Raw genomic sequence first — 25,210 nt, 5'->3', positions numbered from 1 at the left:
CCCTATCCCGAGTCGGGTGGTGGGCAGATGGGGTGAGGGCAGATGTGCGGGAAATGGGAGAGATGCGTTTCAGAGCAGAGGTGATGACAGACAGACAGACAGACATACTTTATTGATCCCGAGGGAAATTGGGTTTCGTTACAGACGCACCACCAAGAATAGTGAAGAAATATTGCGATATAAAACCATAAATAATTAAATAATAATAAATTAATCATGCCAAGTCGAAGTAAGTCCAGGGCCCGCCTATTGGCTCTGGGTGTCTGACACTCCGAGGGAGGAGTTGTAATGCTTGATGATCACAGGTAGGAATGACTTCCTATGACGCTCAGTGTTACATCTCGGTGGAATGAGCCTCTGGCTGAATGTAATCCTGTGCCTAATCAGTACATTATGGAGAGGATGGGAGTCATTGTCCAAGATGGCATGCAACTTGGACAGCATCCTCTTATCAGACACCACCGTCAAAGCCCCTTTGTTTAAAAAAGGGAAACATCTCTTCGTCCTGGAATGAAAAGCCTCATCCTGAGAGCAGATGCGGCGGAGACGGAGGAATTGTGAGAAGGGGATAACATTTTTGCAAGAGACAGGGTGGGAAGAATAATAGTCCAGGTAGCTGTGAGAGTCTGTAGGCTTATAGTAGATATCAGTAGATAGGCCGTCTCCAGAAATGGAGACAGAAATATCAAGAAAGGGGTGGGAGGTGCCGGAAATGGACCAGGTAAATTTGAGGGCAGGGTGAAAGTTGGAGGCAAAGTTAATGAAGTCAACGAGCTCAGCATGCGAACAGGAGGCAGCGCCAATGCAGTCGTCGATGTAGCGAAGGAAGAGAGGGGGATGGATACCCGTAAAGACTTGGAACATGGACTGTTCCACAAAGCCAACAAAAAGGCAGGCATAACTGGGACCCATGCGGGTGCCCATGGCTACACCTTTGGTTTGGAGGAAGTGGGAGGAGCCAAAGGAGAAATTATTGAGAGTAAGAACTAATTCCGCTGGACAGAGGAGAGTGGTGGTAGAGGGGAATTGTTTAGGTCTGGAATGCAAAAGGAAGCGGAGACCTTTGAGACCGTCCAGGTGGGGGATGGAGGTATAGAGGGACTGGACGTCCATGGAGAAAATAAGGCGGTGGGGGCGAGGGAACTAAATCATTGAAAAAATTCAAAGCGTGAGAAGTGTCACGAACATAGGTGGGAAGGGATTGAACAAGGGAGGATAAGACAGCGTCAAGGTATGCAGAAATTAGTTGGGTGGGGCAGGAGCAATCTGAGACAATGGGTCTACCTGCACAGGCAGGTTTGTGGATCTGCAGCTTCGTTCCGAGGCCCCGCCCACTTACCTGGTGACGGGCTGGCGACATCGCGCATGCTCAGAATGGGAAGGGCGGTGTTGTTTTTCGTTCTTTGTTGAAGCGGGTTGGCGGTGGGATCGGGATCGGGATCGGGTTCCCATTCCCACCCTCGCCCCTTAGGGCAGGAAGCCGGGGACGGATTATACTCTGCGGGGCGACACCAACAATTTCCTTTCGGTGAGTATTGAAACAGGTCCGGAGCGGGGAGGTCCCGAATTCAAACAAGAGAACTGGAGAATAAAAGGTGGGGGTGGGGAGGGAGAGAGAAACACAAGGTGATCGGTGAAACCTGAAGGGGGAGGGGATGAACTTTCCCGAACTGGCGGCCTCGCCTCGCTTCCTTCACAGAATCTGCCGGGGTCGGTCCGGGTTGTGAGACCTTCACACCGAACCGTCTGAGATGAGCCACCGCTCAGCCCCAGTTGTTCTGGTCCTGTTAGCAGGATGACGTAAACATATTTCCATATTGTTACTGACAGAGATTTGTGTTCCGTGTGTTAACAGAATGTACTTGCCTGTGATGCTGCCACAAATCAGTGTTTCTCTGTCCCCGTACCTTCCCGTACTTGTGCACTTGGCAATAAATTCAACAGGACCTGAGAGAACTCAGTGAGGTTTGATTAGTGATGATTATGTTGCCTGATTTACTGAGGCTGCGGGAAGTATAGAGCGAGTCCATGGGGAGGCTGGTTTCCATGATGTGTTCAGCTGTGTTCAGTTCTCTGCTGTTTCTGGAAGCCAACAGAAGAAAGTAGCTGTACGAAGGTGTGAGGTATCCGGATGGGATACGTTTTATGGTGTGTTGATGAAATTTGGTGATGCTAAAGTTCTTATTTGATCTACTGTTGTCATTTTAGAATCATTTCTACAGTAGTGTGTACTATTAATTCAGTACCTGTGTTTTGCTGGAGGACCATCAGGGATTGTTCTTGATCCCTTTTCCTACCTGATTCGATCTGCTCGTTCCCTGCCCATCCTGTTCAGTCTTGTCCAGACTGTATCCCATCAGCTCAATGATATCTATCAGCAATCTTTCTTCTAACCTTTGTTTTCATTGTGAAGTAGAAGATAGCGGATTCAAGGGATATGGGGAGAGGGCAGGAACGGGGTACTGATTGTGTGTGATCAGCAATGATCACATTGAATGGCGGTGCTGGCTAAAGGTCTACTCCTGCACCTACTGTCTATTGTCTATAGTTATTCCTGTTTCACCTCACTGTTTTCCAGGAATTGTGTATTATTTTTTGTTAATTGAGGTTACATTGGTACAGAACATGGCAGGGTAAACACAGCCATTTGAGTTTTAGCTTCACTGTTACAAAATATTGCAGTGTTAATCTTTGTCATAACAATTTCAATATAATATGTTATGAGCTCCAGTGTTTCCTTTTCCATTTATTTTTGGTGAGTTACTTCCTCCGTTTCCAGGGTAACAGCCAGCCAGAGCTGGAAGAAGAGTTGCACATTTTATCCCTCTGTGTTCACCACCTCTCAGCGTACAGACAGTGGCCTCAGGAACAAACGCAACAGAATGACAGTGGGAGGAAAGGATGCTGTGAGCATTTACTGTATGGGATGTGTTTACATCAGGGTTAGAAGGAACTGAAAACTGACAAATTGCTGGGGTGGGGTGAGGTGGCATTTACAGAAATCTGTTGAACAGTTTGGGGTGCCCCAAACATTTTGCAACCAAATAATATATGTGCATTGAAGTAGACACAAAAAACTAATTTTGTAGGAAATGTAAAGCAAGGAGGATATACTGGAATCACTCAGCTGATCTGGCAGGATCTTGGACAGTCCCATTTCTGAAACTGGGTCTTCCACAATTTCTCCTTTCATAGATGTAGCCTGAAGTACTGAGTTCCCAGAGTTTTCTATTTTGTGATTTTTCACTAAAACTGCTTTGTTCCTGCTACACTGTGGAGAAACATGGAAGCCAATTCTGCAGGGTGAGATCCCACACAGCAATGATATAGTGATCAAACGTGCTCAGTTTAGCTGCTGATACAAGCTGAAGTGTGTCTGCATCCTCTCACAATCTACAGACCAGAGAACCAGCCTGAGCACTGGCCAAGGCAGAGAGTCATTAGGTTCCAGTTCTACCTTAGTCTGTGAATAGGAAATGGTAGGAACACAACAGCAAATTGACAATGCCAGAGCATCCTAGGAGAGTCTGTGTGTGGGTTATAATATTGGGATGGAGTCTCTGTGAATATAGAACTGTCAGTATACGGGCTTCAGTCCAGATAGATAACTCTACAAACATCAAAACATCCGAGAGGAGTCTGTATGTGGGTTATACTGTAATATTCATCTGGTGACTCTGAGGATATGGAACTGACAGTATACAGGTTGGTAATTCTGCAGCTGGGATCAGAACTTCCTGAGTCTGCAGTGAAGCTGAAGTCTCGGGTGGTTAGACGTTGGTTATGGGGAAATCACCAACTACACCACCCAGAGGGACGTCAAGCCTCTCAAGTATTCTGGAGATTTTTGAAGAGGTAACTATGGGGATAGGTGAAGTTGGGCAGTGATGTTGTCTGTATGGACTTTGCTAAAGTCTGTAACAAGATTCCACATGGCAGCTGATCTGGAAGATTAGTTGACATGGGACTCATGGGGAACTGAAGAGGTGGATTCAGACCGGGCTCGATGACAGGAAGCAGAGGGTGATGGTTGAAGATGGATCTAGCGAGTGGAGGCCTGTGATGATTGAAATGCGTGTGTCACAATTGAGACCTTTGTAATTCATTATTCATGCCATTGGTTTGTATATGAATGTACGTAGCATGGTTAGCAAGTTTGACACAAAATTCGGGAGTCTGCTTTATATTGCAACAGGTTACTTTGTATTTCAAAGGGACCTTGGGTCTGTTATGGAGATGGACTGAGGAATGACAAATGGTTTTCCATGTGGGCAAGTAAAAGATGGTGCATTTTGGACAGTCAGACCAGAGTGGGACTGGTATAGTGAATGGGAGGGCATGGAGTGTCGTGGAACAGAGTGACCTGGGAGTACAATTGCACAGTTCACTGAAAGTGGACGTGCAAGTATAGAGGCTGGAAACGAAGTCTTTAATCATTCTGGCCTTCATCAGTTAGGGCATTGCATTTTGGATTGTGGACAATATATTATAGTCATATAAATAGCTGGTGTGGCTGCGCAGAGTATTATGTATAGTTGTGTTCACGCTACTGTAGGAAAGTTATTATCAATCCAGAGAGGGAGCAGGATGGGGGAAATAGCCCATTCACATTGGGGAACGGACATGCAGGGCTCGTCTGTGGAAATGTCTGAGTCCACAGTGGTGTCGAGCAGAGAAATTCACCACTTTTCGGGTCAAACACTGGCAGACTGTTGAGCTGCAAGTGGGGCCAATGGTCTGGGCAAAGTGGACTGAAGTGGTGTTGGGGGCAAGGATGGACCAGTGTTGGGTCTTTCTGAATGACAGGATGGGCTGAGCGGCCTGTTCCTTTCTTGTTGTCTGTGTGTTTAAAGAAAAGAATAACCAGACCCTTCTTGGGCCTGCAGGATGTCCCAGTGTGTGTTCTAGGGACCAGTACTTAGAGCCCAGTTGTTCCCAAACTGTGTCAACAATTTGGCTGAGAGACCAAATTCGACATTTCCAAGTCTGCTCTTGGGGAAAAAAAGTATATTTACACATTGTTATTGACACAAAATGTGTATTTTTGATTATTGACAGAGCATACATATTTGTATATTGGTAATGACATAAAACTTGTATTTCTATATTGATAATGATACAGAACTGTATAATTTCTGTTCTGTGAGTTATCTGAATGTACTTGCCTGTGATGCTTCTGCAAATCAGTGTTTCTCTGTACCTGTACCTTCCTGTACATGCACACTTGACAATAAATTCAACAGTACGTGAGACAACTAAGTGAGATTTGATTAGTGATGATCATCTTGGCAGCTCAGTAGGTCAATTATAGAGATAATACACTGTTAAATGCAAGACCGTTAACAGTGTCAATTGGCAGAGGGATCTCAGAAACCAAGTTCATCACACCCTGAAAGTGGCTACACAGATTAACAGCGTGGTTAAGAAGGCAATTGGCATGCTTGTCTATTAGTGAAGATATTACATTCAAAATTCAGGAAGTTATGTTGCATAACTTATAAAACACGAGTTAGGCACATCTAAAGTATTTCATACAGTTCTGGTTGTCTCATTCCAGGAAGGATGTCAATGGCCCTGGAAGGAGTGCAGGAGAGGTTTACCAGGATATTGCCTGGATTAGAGGGCATGAGCTATTACGAGAGGTTGGACAAGCTTGGGTTGTTTTCTCCGGAGTGGCGCAGGCCAGGGTGAGATGATTGAGATTCATAAGGTTATGAGACACATAGATAGAGTAGACACAGAATATCCTTTTACCCGGGGTAGAAATGTCCAATACAAGATGCCATGCATTTATAGTGAGAGTGTAACTTGAACTTGCCTGGGGTGATGCTAGTGGCAGATAGACTGGGGACTTTTAAGAGATATTTAGATCAGCACATGAATGTGAGGAAAATGGAAGGATATGGACATTGTTCTGGCAGAAGAGATTAGTTTAGTTGGCCATTTCATTAATTGAATAGATTGAGCACAGCATTGAGGGCCTGTTCCTGTGCTGTACTGTTCTATGTTCTGTGTTTCTTGTCAAAAGGTTTCGGGGTAATGGAGGCAAAAGGAGTGAGTGGGAACAACAGGTCAGCTGGAGCCCAATGTGGGAAATGTGAGATCACCCACTTCTGTAGGACAAACCAAAATCCTGAGTGTGTTTAAATTGAGAGGGACTGAGGTGCAGTGGGTAGGGAGGGAGGTCAAAGGTACATTGTATTTATTGTAAGAGTTATTGGGTATAAGAGTGAAAATGACCTTAACAATTATTTTGGTTTGGTTGATATTATACCTGGGATATGGTGTAAAATCTGGCTCCTCATGCTAACACGGGTTATACGGACCAAAGGACAAACTGCCGGAGGAACTCAGTGGGCCGGGCAGCATCTGTGGAGGGAAATGGACCATCAACATTTTGGGCCGAGACCCTCCCTCTGGACTGAGAGTGGATGGGAAATAGTCAGAGAAAAGAGGTGAGGGCTGGGGATGAGGCAGGAGCTGGGGAGTGAGAGGTGGATACAGGTGAGGGGGGAGGTGAGAAGGTTGAAATAGTGACAGGAGTGGGAGGTGAGTAGTTGGGGCAACACGGGGCTGCAGAAGATGGAAATTAATTCCATAGAGGATTAACAAAGAGGTTAGAGAGTATTTGTTACAGAGAATGCAATGAAGATTCACCAAACTGATCCCTGGCATGGTGGGGTCGTCATTTGAAGAAAGATCAAATGCAAAAACACCTTCATTTAGAGATTTGAGAACTGAGAGGTGAACACATTGAAATGCACAACATAATTACTGGTTGAACCATGATCCCAGGTTCTGAAAAAGGGGGTGGGGTGGACTGTCCGAGACTGAGATGAGGGGCGATGTCTCCACTTAGAGGGTGGTGAATGTCTGTAAATCCCCACCACAGAGGGCGGTGAAGACTCTGCAATCGTCCTCACATAAAAATGAGGTCGACAGATGTGTGGAGACCGAAGGGATCGAGGAAATGAGGATCCGGCAGAAATATGGCTGAGATGGGAGAGCAGCTGCCATCTTGTTGTTGGTAGGAGGGGCTGAATGGCCACCTCCTGCTGTTTCTCACTTGATGTTTCAGATGCTGGAGTCAAAGCAACACGTACAAACAAGCTGGATGAACTCAGCAGGTCGAGCAGCATCCGTGGAAACGAGCAGTCAACAGTTCGGGCCAGAACCCTTCATCAGGACTGAAGAGGGAGCAGACAGAGGCCCTATTAAGATGGTGGGGGGAGGGTGGGAAGGAGAAGGCTAGTAGATGCCAGGTGAAAAACCAGGAAGTGGAAAGATAAATGGGTGGGGGAGGGAAAGCAGGGAAGGGATAGGCAGGAAAGGTGAAGAAGGAATAGGGAATAGCACACTGGGCAGTAGAAGGAGGTGGAACCATGAGGGAGTGATAGGCAGCTGGACAAGGGGACAGAGTCAAACTGGGATGGGAATTACAGGAAGTTGGAGAATCCGATGTTCATACCAAGGGGCTGGAGACTACCCAGACGGTATATGAGGTGTTGCTCCTCCAACCTGAGTTTAGCCTCATCATGGCAGTAGAGGAGGCCATGTGTGGACATACCAGAATGGGAATGTGAAGCAGAGTTGAAGTGGGTGGCAACCGGGAGATCCTGTCTGTTGTGGCAGACAGAGCGGAGGTGCTTGGCGAAGCGGACCCCCAATCTGCGTTGGCTATCACCGATGTGGAGGAGCCGCACCGGGAGCACCGGGTGCAATAGATGACCCCAACAGACTCACCAGTGAATTGTTGCCTCACCTGGAAGGACTGTTTGGGGCCCTGAATGGTGGTAAGAGAGGAGGTGTAAGGACAGGTGTAGCACTTACGCTTGCAGGGATAAGTACCAGGTGGGAGATCTGTGGGGAGGGTCGTGTGGACCAGGGAGTCACGGAGCGAACGATCCCTGCGAAAAGCAGAGAGGGGTAGAGAGGGAAAGATGTGCTTAGTGGTGGGGTCCTGTTGAAGGTGGAGGAAGTTGCGGAGGATAATGTGCTGGATCCAGAGGCTGACGGGGTGGTAGTTGAGGACAAGGGGAACTTGGTCCCTGTTGTGGTGACGAGAAGATGGGGTGAGGGCCGAAGTGCGGGAAATGGAGGAGGTGTTGGTGAGGACATCATTGATGTTGGCAGAAGTGAAACCGCGATCTTTGAAGAAAGAGGGCATTTGAGATGTCCTGGAATGGAAAGCCTCATCCTGGGAGCAGATGCGGCGGAGACAGAGGAACTGGGAACAGGGAATAGCATTTTTACATTTGGCAGGGTGGGAAGGGGTATAATCAAGGTAGTTATGGGAGTCATTGGGTTTATAGAAGATGTCAGTGGACAGTCTGTCTCCAGAGATGGAGACCGAGGATCGAGAAAGGGGAGAGAAATGTCCGAAATGGACTAAATGAATTTGAGGGCTGGGTGAAAGTTAGAGGCAAAGTAGATGAAATTGATGAGCTCAGCCTGGGTGCAGGAAGCAGCATTAATTTAGTGGTCAATGTAGCGAAGGAAAAGTTGGGGAGCAGTACCAGTATAGATTTGAAGCATAGACTGTTCCACATAACCCACGAAGAGGCAGGCATAGCTGGGGCCCATGCGAGTGCCCATAGCTGAACCCTTGATCTGAAGAAAGTGGGAAGAGCCAAAAGAGAAGTTATTGTGTGAGTACCAGTTCCACCAACTGGAGGAGTGTGGTGGTGGTGGGAAATTGGTGAGGTCTATTGTCCAGAAAGTAGCGGAGGGCTTTGAGGCCTTCTTGATGAATGGAAGTGCATAAGGATTGGACATCCATAGTGAAAATGAGGTGCTCAGGACCGGGGAACTGGAAGTTATTGAAGAGGTGGAGGGCATGAGATGTAAGACTGGAGAGCCTGGAGCCTCTGGCTGTCAAGCAGAGGTCGGCCTAGGACACTTCCCACTGCAACCCACCCTCGATTTACACAAACCCGAGATCAGCCCCTTCCTTACTGCTGCCCGATCAGGAGTACCGCCGGCGACAGCTGGGGTGGGCACCGCGCCTGCGCTTTGCAGGAGGTCCCCGCGGCACCATCCGAGGCTGGAGGTCACAAGGTCAGAGCGTTTGGCTGCCCCGGTTCCTTCACTGTGACACCCCGAACTCCACATCAACTCCATCCAAACCACCTAGGGCGAACTTCAGTAACCAACAAACCATAATTGCTCTCAGTGATCAGTGATCTGAATGATTCACTCACTTTGAGAGGAAGGGATACCTACAGTCGACATTGTCAAAGTGTTTAGTTTCCCAGGAGACAAAGACCAGGGATGAGAGGGGTTCTGTTACCTGATGCAATCTGTGTTTATCCTGCTGGCAATTCCAGTTTACATCAATAAAACTGTTGTTTATGAAAATCCTAAACAACAAGACACTGCACCGACTGAAGGCACTCCATCCCAAAGCAGATCACCCTGGACAGTCCTCCCCTCTGATGACGCATTGATCACTTTGCGCATGCTCACATTCCCGGATGGGCGGTGTTTTCCTTTGTATTCTTTGTTGAATCTGTTTTGGGATCGAAAAAAATGCCCCCGGGCAGGGAGCTGGGGGATGGGGAAGACATAAATTTCCCATCGGTGAGTATTGAAACCAGTCCTGAGTGAGGAGGTCTGATGCAGGGCAGTGAGTCCTGTTAACTCACTCGAACTGGTGGCCTTCGCCTGCCTTCCTGGACGGAACCTGCTGGAGTCAGTCCGGGTTGTGGGACCTTCACCCCAAACCGCCTTGGATGAACTGATGCTCAGCCCTTGTTATTCTGCTCCTCGGGAGGGGTGGGGATGAGGCGGTGTTGCTGGGAACACACCCATCTTTTGCCCGTTTGGACAAGGCTGTGAGATCTACATCTGACATGTCCTTTCATTGTGGGCGGGGAATATTTCTCCTGACTCCATTCCACTCTTCCCACCGGTCGAAATGCAGCCAAAGTTTCTGGGTATATTACCCATTTGTGTGAGAATTTAGTCTTTTCTATTTTTCTGAGCTACTCAAAAATGTGTACACTTCAATTAAGCCTCCCTCCAGAAGTCCCAGTCTATCTGATATTTCCCCAAAATGAAAATGAGGATCTGGTTTATTGTCACGGGAGACCCTCCACCAGTCACAGGATCCTGTGTCCCCCTCTCATTTTACTGCAGATCTGCAGCATCTGCAGGTTTCATTTCAGCCCCGCCACCCCCTGCACTGATGATGTAGCAATCACTTTGCGCATGCTGACTGTTCCTAAACAGGCGGTGGTTTCCTTTCTATTCTGTGTTGGGATAGTCTGCGGGATCGGGATTGGGAGAGGACCATCGCCCCTGGGGCAGTGAGCCGGAGGAAGAATCACCAGCACAGATTGAATTAAATGCACACAAGGCAGGGTAAAAGGAGCCATTACAACTTTAATTTCATTGTTACAGAATGTTGCCGCATTACTCTTGGTCTTAATTAAACTCACAGTACATGATGTAGAGCTTTGTTATTTGCTTTTTCCGTTATCTTTGGTGAGCCGTTATTCAGTAACAGCCCAAGAAGGAGTGCTGCATGTTTTTTTTTAATTGTCTGATCACTGCCCCTCAGTAAAAGAGACAAGTCACCTCAGGAGGAGATGTAAGAGATTGACAGTGATGTGGGGAGGTATTGGGGATGGATGTTGTGAACATTGATGTATGGACTGTATTGGAATGAAGAGAAAACTAATGAATATGGGCATTGCATTTCAGCAAAACATCACAAGCATTGTGAAATCAGTTGATGTTTGTGCATTGTTTAAAATAAAAAAAAGAGAACTTACTGGAAATTCTGGGAACACCTCCAGCCTCCCAGATAACCACATCTGCACCAGGTGCACCAAGCAGCAACTCCTCAGAGAATGTGTTAAGGAATTGGAGATGCAGCTCAATGTCATTTGCCTCATAAGGGATGTTGAGGAAGTTCAAATTAAAAATTATCAGAGTACCTTTAAAACTAATCAGTAAACTCCAAGACCTGAACTTAATACATCCTTGTGCAATTGGATACTGGATTTCCTCACTTGTAGACCCCACTCCATTCAGATTGGCAAAAACATCTCCTCCATAAGCTCCATCAGCACAGGAGTACCACAGGGATGTGTACGTATAACCATATAACAACCACAGTACAGAAACAGGCCATCTTGGCCCTTCTAGTCCGTGCGAAACGCTTACTCTCACCTAGTCCCACTGGCCCGCACTCAGTCCATGATCCTCCATTCCTTTCCTGTCCATATACCTATCCAAATTTACTTTAAATGACAATACCGAACCTGCCTCTACCACTTCTACTGGAAGCTCGTTTCACACAGCTACCACTCTCTGAGTAAAGACATTCCCACTCGTGTTACCCTTAAACTTATGCCCCCTAATTCTCAACTCATGTCCTCTTGTTTGAATCTCCCCTATTCTCAATGGAAAAAGCCTATCCATGTCAACTCTGTCTATCCCTCTCATAATTTTAAATACATCATCAAATCCCCCCTCAACCTTCTTTGCTCCAAAGAATAAAGACCTAACTTGTTCAGCCTTTCCCTGTAACTTAGGTGCTGAAATCCAGGTAACATTCTAGTTAATCTTCTCTGTACTCTCTATTTTGTTGATATCTTTCCTATAATTTGTTGACCAGAACTGTACACAATACTCCACATTTGGCCTTACCAATGCCTTGTACAATTTTAACATTACATCTGTTACGAACCCCGTAACTGGGTCACTTACCAGCAAAGATAAAGAGGTCCGTTGAAGTCTGATGATACTATTTTAACAGTATTTATTAGTAAAAATACACGAAAATAATATCAATGCAAATTTACAAATATACGTCGTCAATACTAAACTTAAAAGTGCGGATATAATAATAATCAATAAGAAATAAGCTCTATCGTTGTCTAGGGGATAATGAATTGTCCGATGGAAATCTAAAGTTCACTCAGTTCATGCAGGCTGCAGCCGTTGGGGACCGCTGTGTTGCAATTGTTGGAGAGAGAGAGAGAGAGAGATTTGGAGAAAAACTTGCCGGCTTTCCTTTATGATTTCGATCCATCAGGAGTCTCATTGTCGTGGCCGTTCACTTGTGGCCTCTCCTTTAGCTAAACCGTTCTTCCGTGATGAGCGCGCCACCCCAGGCAAAGGGAGGACGCATACGAGCCCCCACCGGCTTTCGCTATCAAACGCTGTCACGGGATTTCTAGCATTTCTCCTGGTGCGTCTCAAAGGGTTGTTCCCCAGACCCTCTTTTATCCTTACTCACGGGGTTTCAGATGTCAATCAGGTTGGGATGATGCAATTCCTCAAACAGACCACTCTGGTTGTCCCCTGAGGGGTTTCAATGAATAGTACAGTACTCAATACACAATTCCGTCTCCAAGAGACAATGGCCGTTATCAGTGGTTCCGTTCCGCTGAGGCCAGGACACATTCCAAACCTTGTGTATTCTGAGTGTTTCTCTCTCATTTCCTGGGTCCCAGACCCGAATTAATAGCGATCTTGCGATTCTCAAAAAGGAGGAGGCGACTTTGTACCCTTCGGCCCCTCAGAGTTGCTTCACATTCATAACACATCCCAACACCTATCCTCAATGCTCTGATTTATAAAGGCCAGCATACCAAAAGCTTTCTTCACCACCCTATCCACATGAGATTCCACCTTCAGGGAACTATGCACCATTATTCCTAGATCACTCTGTTCTACTGCATTCTTCAATGCCCTGCCATTTACCATGTATGTCTTATTTGGAATATTCCGACCAAAATGTAGCACCTCACACTTATTAAACTCCATCTGCCATTGTTCAGCCCACTCTTCTAACTGGCCTAAATCTCTCTGCAAGCTTTGAAAACCTACTTCATTATCCACAACACCACCAACCTTAGTATCATCGGCATACTTACTAATCCAATTTACCACCCCATCATCCAGATCATTAATGTATATGACAAACAATATTGGACCCAGTACAGATCCCTGAGTCACACCACCAGTCACTGGCCTCCAACCTGACAGTTATCCATCACTACTCTCTGGCATCTCCCATCCAGCCACTGTTGAATCCATTTTACTACTTCAATATTAATACCTAACAATTGAACCTTCCTATCTAACCTTCCATGCGGAACCCTGTCAAAGGCCTTACTGAAGTCCATATAGACAACATCCACTGCTTTACCCTCGTAAACTTTACTCGTAACCTCCTCAAAAAATTCAATGTTTTGTCCAACATGACCTTCCACACACAAATCCATGTTGACTGTTCCTAATCAGACCCTGTCTATCCAGATAATTCTATGTGCCATCTCTAAGAGTACTTCCCATTAATTTACCCACCACTGATGTCAAACTGACAGGCCTATAATTGCTAGGTTTACTCTTAGAACCCCTTTTAAACAATGGAACCACATGAGCAATACACCAATCCTCCGGCACCATCCACGTTTCTAATGACATTTGAAATATTTCTGTCAGAGCCCCTGCTATTTCTACACTAACTTCCCTCAAGGTCCTAGGGAATATTCTGTCAGGACACAGAGATTTGTCCACTTTTATATTCCTTAAAAGCGCCAGTACTTCCTCCTCTTTAATCGTCATAACTTCCCTACTTGTTTCCCTTACCTTTCACAATTCAATATCCCTCTCCTTAGTGAATACCGAAGAAAAGAAATTATTCAAAATCTCAATCTCTTTCAGCTCCACACATAGCTGTCCACCCTGATTCTCTAGGGACCAATTTTATCCCTCACTATCCTTTTGCTATTAATACAACTGTGGAAACCCTTTGGATTTATTTTCATATTACTTGCCAAAGCAACCTCGTATCTTCTTTTAGCTTTTCTAATTTCTTTCTTAAGATTCTTCTTACATTCTTTATATTCCTCGAGCACCTCATTTACTCCATGCTGCCTATATTTATTGTAGATCTCTCTCTTTTTCCTAACCAATTTTCCAATATCCCTTGAAAACCATGGCTCTCTCAAACTTTTAACCTTTCATTTCAACCTAATGGGAACATAGGTTCCGTACACTCAAAATTTCACCTTTAAATGACCTCCATTTCTCTATTACATCCTTCCCATAAAACAATTGTCCAAATCCACTCCTTCTAAATCCTTTTGCATCTCCTCAAAGTTAGCCTTTCTCCAATCAAAAATCTCAACCCTGGCTCCAGTCCTATCCTTCTCCATAATTATATTGAAACTTAGCCCCCGGTCTCCTCGCTTTACACCCGTGACTGTGTAGCTAAGTATGGCTCCACCACCATATGTAAGTTTGCTGATGACACCTCTGTTGTGGGCTGTATCAGAAGGGATGTTGAATCAGCGTACAGGAAGGAGACTGAAAACTTGGCTGAGTGGTGTATTAACAACAACTTATCACTCAGTATCAATAAGACCAGAAAACTGAATGTAGAATTCAGGAGAGGGAAGCCAGAGGTACCTGAGCCAGTACCCATTGGAGAATCAGAGTTGGAGGGGGTCAGTAACTTTAAATTCTTGGGTGTCACTCTCAGAGGTCCTGTCCTGGACCCTTCATAAAAATATAATTGCGAAGAGAGTACAACAGTGCCTCTACTTCCTCAGGCATCTGGAGATTCAGTATGTCATCAAAACTTTGGCAAACCTCTTTAGATGTGTGGTGGAAACTCTGCTGACTGGCTGCATTATGGACTGGTCAAGGAACACCAATACCTTAGAGCAGAAAATACTACAAAAGGTAGTGAATTTGGTCCAGGATGTCATGGGTAAAGCTCTCTCAACCATTGAGCATATCTACATAAAATGTTGCAGTAGAAAGGCAGCATCCATCATCAAAGATCTTCACCGCCCAGGCAATGTACTTTTCTCGCTGCTGCCATCAGGTAGAAGGTACAGGTGCCTCAGGACATGGAACACCAGGTTCCAGAACAGTTACTATCCTACAAACATTTGGATATGAATGTGCAAGGCTTGACCAGTAAGTTCGCTGATGACACAAAATTAGTGGATGGTGTTCACGGTGAAGATTATCGTAGCTTATAGGGGATCTAAATGGGCAGAGGAGTGGTAAATAGATTGCAAAACCAACACGAGCGGCAACTGTTTCATGCAGAGGTTGGTGATAATGTGGAGGGAATTGCCAGAGGGAGTGGATGAGACAGACACAATTGTATAATTCTAGAGGCAGTTTGGATGTGTAGATTGAGTGAAGAGGCCGAGGGTGGGGGGAAATGGGCCCATCACAGGAAATTGTGACCATCTCGGTGAGCACTGTGGTCAGCATTGTCTCAATGGGCTGAAATTCTGTATCTGTGTTCTGTTGCTCTGTAACTTTAACAGTATATGCACTGAACAGACATACAGACATGGTGTGGGAGTTGATATTAACAGGGATTGTTTTGTCCCTATGCCAACAGATGCTCTGATACAGGGGATGACGATACTGTTATTTGCAAATACTGTAATCGTACTCTCTCTGGCTCACTGTGGGCTTGTTTGTAATTCAGGGCATCACCAGCAGGTGGAGCTTTCCTGCACTAGGACCACAGTGTAAACAAGACGACAACAATCAACAATCATCAGTCAGACTCAGAATGGACAAAGGTATGATCACTGGGATCATTTTAACTAAAGTTCGGTCATGTTGGCGCACACTAGTACAGATCAAGAGACTTACTTAACTGGGCACAGAAAACTCTCATCAAGCAGTGTTATTGATCCCACTGGTAAAACAGCCTTGAGTCATTGGTCATTCCAACAGTTTCAGTGCAGGGACCTGACACCAGTAATAGTCGAATCACTCCACTCACCATGTAAAGCTTCACCTGAGTGAAAGGAGCAGGGACTCCTGAATCAGGTGGCTGTGAGTGAAACACAGGAATGCAACAGTGGGCTTGTGTGTTGTGTAAAAGTCCAGGATCAGTTTCTGCTTCACCTCGAGACAGGCCCTGATGTGTAAGATATCTCCAACTTTCATTTATAAAATTCAGAGCCGGTTTGTAAGAGCATTTCCAGGAATTCAGAGATTGTGTGATAACCGAACATTTCAGGTCTTGGAAGGGCAGCTATCAACTCCCTTCTGATTTTCTCAGTTGCGGCAGAAAGGAGATGAGGGGAGTTTCCAAGATCTGTTTTCTGTAGCCGAGCTGAGAACATTACCAGCATTGAGAATGGTTGAGGATCAGAAGACAGCTCACTCTGGATAAATTTGCAGTCTGCCTTGGTGTTTTAATATCCGAATCCATATTTGGGCTGTGGACAAATGATGAATGTGAGTTCTCAATATTTCTCTATTGAGATTATCTGCTATCTGGATTTAAAATTCCCAGGATCTCTGATGGGAAAACCGGTATAACCAATGACCAGATGTTTCAATCCCTAGTAGGTACTGTGATTGTGCTCAACTCTCCAATTTTAGGTGGAATAAAACAGAGATTACAGCCTGGACACAGGTCTTTTGGCCCAACTAATTCCTGCTGATCTGAATGTCTTTTGTGCTTGCCCCATTTTCCCACAGCTTTTCCCAAATTTCCCTTATAGACTCATTCTATTCTTTTCCCTGACCACATCCTCTCAACATTGTAATTATATTTGTGTTTGCAGCCTCCTCTGGCTGCATGTAATTTATACCTATCACCTGCCACGTGAACAAATGCCACTTTAGTCCATTTTAAATCTCTTCACTCAAGTCTTAGACTCCCCTACCCTGGGAAAAGACTGACAATCTACTCTATCTACGCCGCTGATTATTTTTATGTACATGTGTAAGGTCACCGTTCAAGCTCCAATTATCCAGGGCAAACGATCCCAGACGAACCATATAACAGAAAACCCAACATCCTAGTCCAGCGACATACTGGTCATTCTCCACTAAACTCTTTCCAGCTTAATGATGTCCATTCTTTGGAACCAGAGCTCCAGAGCAGATAGTGGAGCGGGGGTGAAAATAAATGATGTTAGAAGTTCATGCAAAGTCAGAAAGAGTCTTTTGTGGTGGTAATAATCTTCTGAGGTGTGTCTATTTCAATGCAAGGAGTATTGTGAGGAAGGCTGATGAGCTGAGTGTGTGGATTGACACATGGAATTACGACATTATAGCCATTAGTGAAACTTGGCTACAGGAGGAGCAGGACTGCCAGCTTAATGTTCCAGGGTTCCGATATTTCAAACGTGGTAGGGGCAGAGGAATGAAGGGTGGGGAGGTAGCATTGCTAGTCAGGGAAAATGTTACAGCAGTGCTCAGGCAGGACAGATTAGAGGGCTTGTCTACCTAGGCCATATGGGTGGAGCTGAGAAACAGGAAAGGTATGATCACTGTTACTGATTCAGCAACAATAAATATATAAGGGAGGCAGGGATTTTTTTTATATAATAAATAAAACATTTATTAAACACTGAAAAACAAACCCCCAGAAAGTAAACAAATGACTAACGCAACCAGAAATCAGCTGCTGTGCAGGAACTTAAACAGTTCTTAAAGGAATAAAGCGAAAACAGTTCTTAAAGCGATGTTGCAAAACTAGTTCTTCAAAGTAGTACTGCAAAAGTTCAAAATGCTGACAGTCCATTAAAGGAGAGTTTTTTTAGATGATTTAAATTCACTTTCACATCGTGTTGTTGCGGTTCCCAGTCAAACTATACTTTTCCCGGAGAATTTACGATGATGAAAATGAAACAGCTTAAAGGCACTGACCTTTCCTCGATGAAAGTGTCTATCCAACCCTTTCTGCTCTTATTGCAGGGGTGAACACGGCGACAGCCAACAAATTCATTCCGAATGAGGATCAAACACGGTTGAACCTGTTTCACCGTCAAAATCAACTTTCCTCGATCTTTTAGCTCCCGAACACCAATCTTCACTCTCCACTGATTTTTAACTGGCAGTATTGTAACGAAACTGCCGGCAATGACCTTTTAAACTATAGGCAGAAAACAAAACTCCCACCTTTCAACAAAACTGCGTCATAACATTGGACCACGCAGTAGCATGGAGTCAAAATGGCAAATCCAGCCACGAATGGCCTCTCCTCACAGGGAGGGGTCCTCCTTTTATACCCTGTTGAAAAAAATCTGTCACATGACCTCTACTGGCAGGAAAAGGACATCACTCCACCATCACAAGACCATTGCCTTAGGTCCAGTATAGCTTCAACACCATTGTCACGTGACAAGTACAAGATACCCATGGGTACGTAACATACTCAATACTTTGATTTATAAAGGCCAATGTACCAAAAGCTCTCTTTACGACCCTATCTACATGTGACACCACTTTTAGGGAATTATGCATCTATATTCCCAGATCCCACTGTTCTACTGCACCCCTCAGGGTCCTACCTTGTAGGATCCACCTTGGTTTGTCCCTCCAAAATGCAATACCTCACACTTGTCTGCATTAAACTCCATCTGCCAATTTTCAGCCCATTTTTCCAGCTGATTCAAATCCCCCTGCAAGCTTTGAAAACCTTCCTCACTGTCCACTACACCTCAAATCTTTGTATCATCTTCAGATTTGCTAATCCAATTTACCACATTATCATCTAGATCATTGATATAGATGACAAATAGCAATGGACCCAGCACTGGTCACCGTGGCACACCACTAGTCACAGGCCTCCACTCAGAGTAGCAATCCTCCACTACCACTCTCTGGCTTCTCCAATTGAACCAATGTCTAACCCAATTTACTACCTCACCATGTATACCTAGCGGCTGAATCTTCCTAACTAACCTCCCATGCGGGACATTGTCAAAGGCCTTACTGAAGTCCATGTAGACAACATCCACTGCCTTCCCTTCATCCACTTTCCTTGTAACCTTCTCGAAAAACTCTAATAGATTGGTTAAACATGACCTACAATGCACAATGCCATGTTGACTCTCCCTTATAAGTCCCTGGCCATCCAAATTCTTGTAGATCCTATCTCTTAGTACTCCTTCCAATAATTTAGCTACTACTGACGTTAAATTTCCCGGCCTATAATTTCCTGGATTACTCAGATCAACAATCCCGCACCTAATTAATTGATATGTAGTAACATGAGAACGGTTTAAATATACATGTAAAAATGATCATTGGGCTCTCTTCCAGGAAAGATTGGGCTGTAGAGAAGAAAAGGTGTATATCTGAACTGAACAGGGACTGATAAGCTACGGGTGGTGTTAGTAGTCTGCGTGGTTGTGCAGACAGATGTTGTTAAACCTACATATAAAGTTGAAATCAGACAAGTTTATTCCAGACAGGTAGGGATTAGACTATGAGGAGAAATTGTACTGCCTGGGACTGTATTTGCTGTAATTTAGAAGAATGAGTGAAGATCTTATAGAGACATAAAATTATGAAAGGGATAGCTAAGATAGAGGCAATAAATTTGTTCCACTGGTAGTTGAGATTATAACTCGGGGGCATAGCCTTCAATATCCAATGGAGTTTATTTAGGATGGAGATGCGGAGGAACTGTTATTCCCAGAGTGGTGAATCTGTGGAGATTTCTGCCCAATGAAGCAATGGAAGCTACCTCAGTAAATATTCTTAAGACAAAGTTGGATAGATTTTTGCAAAGTAGGGGAAATAGGTTTATCGGGAAAGTCGGGTAAATGGAGATGAGTCCATGATCACTATGAATTATTGAATGGTGGAGCTGGCTCGGTGGACTAGATGGTCTACACCTGCTCCTATTTCTTATATCAGGAAGTGACAGGTTGAACATGGTGTGACTAATGTTTGGAGATGCGTATATTTCAATTGAAGGACTACGGTAGGACAGCCGGATAAGCTGAGGGAATAGATCAGTGCACGAAATTCTAACATACGAGCCATCAGTGTGACTTGGTTGTAGGAATGACAGGACTGACAGTTGAATGTTCCGATGTTCCGTTGTTCTATACGTGAAAGCGTGGAAGGGATGCAAGGGGGAAATTTGGCACTGTTAGCCGGGAAATGTAGCACGGCACTACTCAGCGATGACAAACTGAAGAATTCATCTAGTGAGGCTTTATAGGGAGAACTGAGGAAAAAGAAATGTATAACCATGTCAAATTGATTATTTTATAGACCAGTAAACAGTCTGCGTGGTATAGAAAGATTTGTATACTGTTGCAAGAAACATAAGGTTGTGATAGTAGGTGATTTAAACCTTCACATTTTGGCGGTGTCTCCCATACAGTAAATGGCTGGGTAGGACGGAGTTAGTCAAATGTGTTCAGGAGATTTTCCTTCATCAGCACACAGAAGTGCTAACTGGAGAGAGAGTGATACAGGAGCTCCTGTGAGGGAAATGAGACAGTGCAGGTGACAGAAGTGTTGTGGAGGGGAACACTTTCCATCCAGTGATTGCAAAGTGATTACAGTCACGGTAATTATGGAAAAGGATAGACCTGGTCCTCGGGGTGAGAATTCACAATCGGAGAGAAGTCATCTTTGATGGTATCAGAAATATCTGGCAAGTGGGCATTGGAGTGGTTGTTTGATCAAAAGGTTGTTCTTGGTCAGTGGGAGCCCATCAAAAGTGTAATCTGAGAGCACAGAATCTGCATGGTCCTGTCCGAGTAAAAGGCAAGGAAACTATGTTTAGAGATCCTTGGTTTTCGAGAGAAATTTTGGCCCTGTTTCTGACACAGGAGGGGTTCATTACAACTAATGGCAGGTTTGAACATATGAAATACTTGCAGACTATTAGAGATGCAATTGAACACTAAAGACATTAACTAGGATGGATAAAATAAGTCATGAGTTTGCTCTAGAACACAGGGTGAAGCGGCATCATTAGAGTTTCTAGAGATGTATTACGAGTAGAAGGAGAGGAAGAAAAAAATGACCCTCTGGAAGGTCAGACTGGTACTTCACGAGTGGAGCCAAACGAGGTGGAAGAGATCTTATAAAGATGTTTTCCCTCTGTAGTTACTCGGGAGATGTACACAGAGTCCGTACAAGTGAGGCAAAGCAGCAGTGAGGTCACAGACACTATACAGATTAGAGAAGAGGAGGTGTTGCTGTCCTGAGGCGAACTGGGGTGAATATAACCCCTGGGCTGATGAGCTGTACCCTCGGGACCGATGGGAGTTTAGTGCAGACATTCCTGTGGCCTAGCTAATATTTAACTGCTTCCAAGTGCAGGTTTCCCCCATGAGAGGTAATTAGAGAAATCCTGGTGAACATAAAACAAGGGATGGGTTATCTCTGGAAATTTTCATTTTGCTCACCGAATAGCTCTGCGCCAAACAGACGAAACCAGTTGTAGATTCTCGACCCTGGTCGATACAGAGATTTAACTAATCAGTGGCAGACTGTAAATTCAATATAAACTGTTGAATCCAATTGTCATCACTTGAACAGGAACAGTTTCTCATCCAAGTTGCTGATCTGAAAGTGATGAGTAGGGATGATAGATACCCAGATCTCTCTGAATGCCCATTGAAACGACATCATCTCGTTTAACTTGTGTTTCTTCTGGATCTGTTTCAAGATGGTGCCGTGTTGCGAGCTCAGTTCCACTTTATAATGCAAATTTCTGCGATTTCCTTCGTTTTTTTTGTTCAAGTAGCTGATAGTCACATGCGATATGATAGCTAAGTTATATGGCTGTCCTGTTGTTCAAACCATTTATTATAAATTACTGTAAGTTGCATATTTAGACAGAGACATTGCACATTTAAACGGAGACGTAACATAAAGATTTTTACTCATTTATATGAGGAATGTAAGTAATAAATTCAATTCAATTCAATTCAAATCCTTTTAGCGCTGCTCTCCCTAGAGATTTCCTCAGACGTGTCTGTATTTGATGAATGGAGACCACCCAGCTCCCCAGGATGTTACAATGCGCTGCTTCCTGTAATGGTGTAGGTCCTGACGCAGACTTATTCCATCATCCCACCCGAGACCACATCTGTTAGAAAGAAATACGTGCTGGTGAAGGCAACTAATTGGAAATTGGTCCACATTTGATATGTACAAACCTTCCATATTTGTGAGATGCCTGTTCCATTCTTGTTTGGAAATTATAACAGGTATTTGCACACTTTTGCTTCTTTGAGAGGGTGGTGCACAACATTACTATCGGACAGCAGGCCGCTATTCGAACTGCACAATGCGATCTCCTATTAGGATCTAAAGAGCGTGACATTCCTGTCGCTGTCGGTTAGCTTTTGTATTAAATTAATACTCTTTAATGTCCCATTTTAAATTATCAAGTATCCTGTCCTTGACACACAGGGTGAATTCAGGTTTAGTTATTTTTATTCCCCTGCATTTTCTCTGCCTCTCAGCTACATTTTCCGGCTGAAGTTTGTTCCGCCTGCATCTGCATAGAACATAGCAGAGTACAGACCATTCGGGCCACTATATTGTACCAAACCCATACCCTATTGTCAATCCAAACCATCTATCCCACATAGCCCACTGATTTTCCTTTACACGTATGCAGTTTAAGACATTTACTAATGTCTCTGATGTACGTATCTATCCCTAACCTCACCCCCTTCTGGTGCTTCCTTTGTCCTTATCTCACTGTGTGCAGAGAAAAAGATGTGCCTTTGACATCACGCATATTCTTCCTCCCAGTCACCCTGAACGTGAACCCTCTCACAATAGGTTTGTCGATCTTAGGGGAAAGAAGGACGCTCGTTGCCCACATTCTGTGCCTCTCATTATTGATTGCACCTCCGTCAAATCTCACTTATGCCCATTCGTTCAAAAACCAAAAGCTGACGCTCGCTCGAAACGTCTTTCCAAGGTATTTTCTCTGCACGTTGTAACATCGTGAGAAATTTCTTCTGCTCTCTTTCTAAAGCTTCTTTATCCTTCCTATCATGGGCCGAGCAGAACTCCACATATCGTTTAATCAGTGTTTTATAGAGGTGCAAAATTACCTCGCGGCTCCTAAACTAATTCCCCCATATAACGAAGGCCAACACAGCACACACATTCCTAACTACTATTAGAATTGCGAGACAACATTGAGGAACATGACTTCACGTGACTGTGAATCGCGTTCGGTGGTGTTAAGCGGGTGTTACATCTTGCCCACCGGTGACCTTCAAACTAGAGGAAGAAGGAATACCTTACACCTCCTTTGGTACTGTCGTCACGATACCCATTAAGGTGATATTTTGCCCAAAATGCAGTAAGTAACTGTTCTGAGCTTAGTTTACAATTACGGTGCTAAAATCTATAATTCGTTGAGTGTCCTTGACGTGGTTTCTGACCTCTGGTGATTTCAGAATGACACATTATCTCCTTAAGGTAGAAAGTGGTGATCCGGGCTGATATTCCACAAATGATGTTCAGACTCTATCCCTGGGTGTCAGTGCCGCTGAACACCCATTTCTACTCCCCTCTTATACATGAACCCGGTATTCTGGAAACTCAATGGGATCATAACCTCAAATTCTGACGTCTGTCTTAGGGATGTATCTTATGTTGTAATCTCTGCACATAATGTAGATCTGAGATGCTGGTACTAGCTGGTCAATTTACATTCTGAGGCGGGGTTCTCCTTCACGTGTTGTGGGTCTGTGCACGCACCTTGTACGCGCGGTGGGCAGACCAGGGATTTGTATAATGAATGCAGAGACTCTGAGATATGGAGTCACCCGGACTTACGGTGTGACTTCTGAACCACCGGGACTATTGCAAAATCGATGCGCACGTGCCTCCAAATCACTTTAATAGCCTGAAGAAGCGTATGGTCACACCGTCGGGCAGTGTGATTTGTGTTTATTATTGTGAACTCGGAAACGGAGCAGCTCCATTGCCATTCGAGTTGACCTCCCACAGTAGAGCTACCACCCCTGGGTTGTGGGGACGCATGCATCCGTGGGATGGTGCGGTGAAGAGGGTAGGTATGGAACACAGCCCGTTTTCGGGTGAAAAGAATCGGACGTGAAGTGTGATAAGTTTTCAATGGCCTGGGAGTAAGTACTCTGTTGTCCCTTTGTAACATACGGAGTCTGAAGGCAGAGACTGTCTTCAATTCAAACATCAGCCGTATAGCCAAAGGTTTGCTCGAAGTTTGTGGTCCAGCACATGGTCAAGACTGGAGCATACAGGGAAGTGATGGGGATGGCCAAAACTGAAGAGGGATGGGACGGGGCGGAATGGAATGTGATAGGATAGTGGACATGACAGGCAGTGATGTGATTAATGCGGGAGGAAAGCCAGTTAGGATGGGAGGTGGGCTCCATGAGGTCCCAGAATTCAGGTCACTAACAGAGTCTGTTGGGATTTCAATTGTCTGCAAAGGAACAAAAAGCTTCTGAATTAGACTAAATGAAATATTCTGGATCCAGATTTGTAACCTGTGACTGGCCTTTCAATGAGCTTGCGCGGGCCGCGGACTGGGATGAGCAGAGACATTGGCAGGTTGCAAAAGTTGCAGATGAACCTCACTCTCAAGAACAACCTGAACCAGGCCGGGAACTGGTCAGCGAGTGGGGGATGATGGGAAATACAGAGAGAAACTGCAGAGGTTGTGCTGAACTTTTTATGATTGAAAACATTTTCTGGGCGGATTCCTTTGTATACTTCTCAAGGTATTTCATGATATCCCATTACAACCGCCGGAGAGATGTTCTTTGTTCAATGAATTCCAAGCTGTGAACTTGATCTCCACTTTACTCTGTGAGCTCCGCCCCGATGCTGCCTGGAGGTGGAATGAATTCAGCTTAATCCTTTCCTGGAACAAAAGGACCATATTCCACTGAACTCGGACCAAGTCCTTCAATTGCTTTCTAAAAATAGCTTCTCTCAACAAATCTAGTGGCAGAGAACTTGAGTCAAATATGAGTACTCTTTGTGAAAGGAGAAAGTAAGGAGGTAGGAGACTGTGGATTTTCGGCGGATAGGTCACCTCGGCACTGACCCTGTGCCAATTTGACCCGATCCATGTCAGATGTTCTCCATTTCTCCATCTGAATCCGGTCTCCGCCCGACACTGAACCCGAATCGCTCGGTCTCTGCCTGACCATATGCGGCTCTACTTGTTACTCTCCCGCTGTCACACACACTCTCCCTTTCTTTTTTCACTCTCTCTGTCTCTGTCTCAATTGCCCATTCTTTCTCCGTCTCTGTTTTTCCTTGGCGTTCCCTCTTTTACCACCACCTCTTTCTCTCTTTCTCTCTCTTTCGATTCTTAATACATTTATCACTCTCTCTTTCTATCATTCACCGTGCAACTATCTCAATTATCTCTATTATTTCTCATCCACCCATACCCTTCCAGCTCTCCCTCCCGCCCTCCTTCCGT

The 25,210-nt window shown here is 44.8% G+C and overlaps 1 protein-coding gene across 1 annotated transcript in view; it reads left to right on the top strand.

The window, feature by feature from the left end:
* Positions 1 to 1,409: 1,409 nt before the first annotated feature.
* Positions 1,410 to 25,210, top strand: part of LOC140721341 (NACHT, LRR and PYD domains-containing protein 3-like) — a 54,521-nt gene continuing 30,720 nt past the window's right edge. Inside the window, exons 1-2 of the mRNA XM_073036182.1 lie at positions 1,410 to 1,528; positions 15,473 to 15,569. The gene's annotated coding sequence lies outside the window, so the exon portion shown is untranslated. The remainder of the gene's footprint in view (positions 1,529 to 15,472; positions 15,570 to 25,210) is intronic.

The sequence above is a fragment of the Hemitrygon akajei genome, unplaced genomic scaffold (assembly GCF_048418815.1).
Source record: "Hemitrygon akajei unplaced genomic scaffold, sHemAka1.3 Scf000054, whole genome shotgun sequence".
Lineage (NCBI taxonomy): Eukaryota > Metazoa > Chordata > Chondrichthyes > Myliobatiformes > Dasyatidae > Hemitrygon > Hemitrygon akajei.
This window is presented reverse-complemented; position numbering and strand designations above follow the sequence as displayed.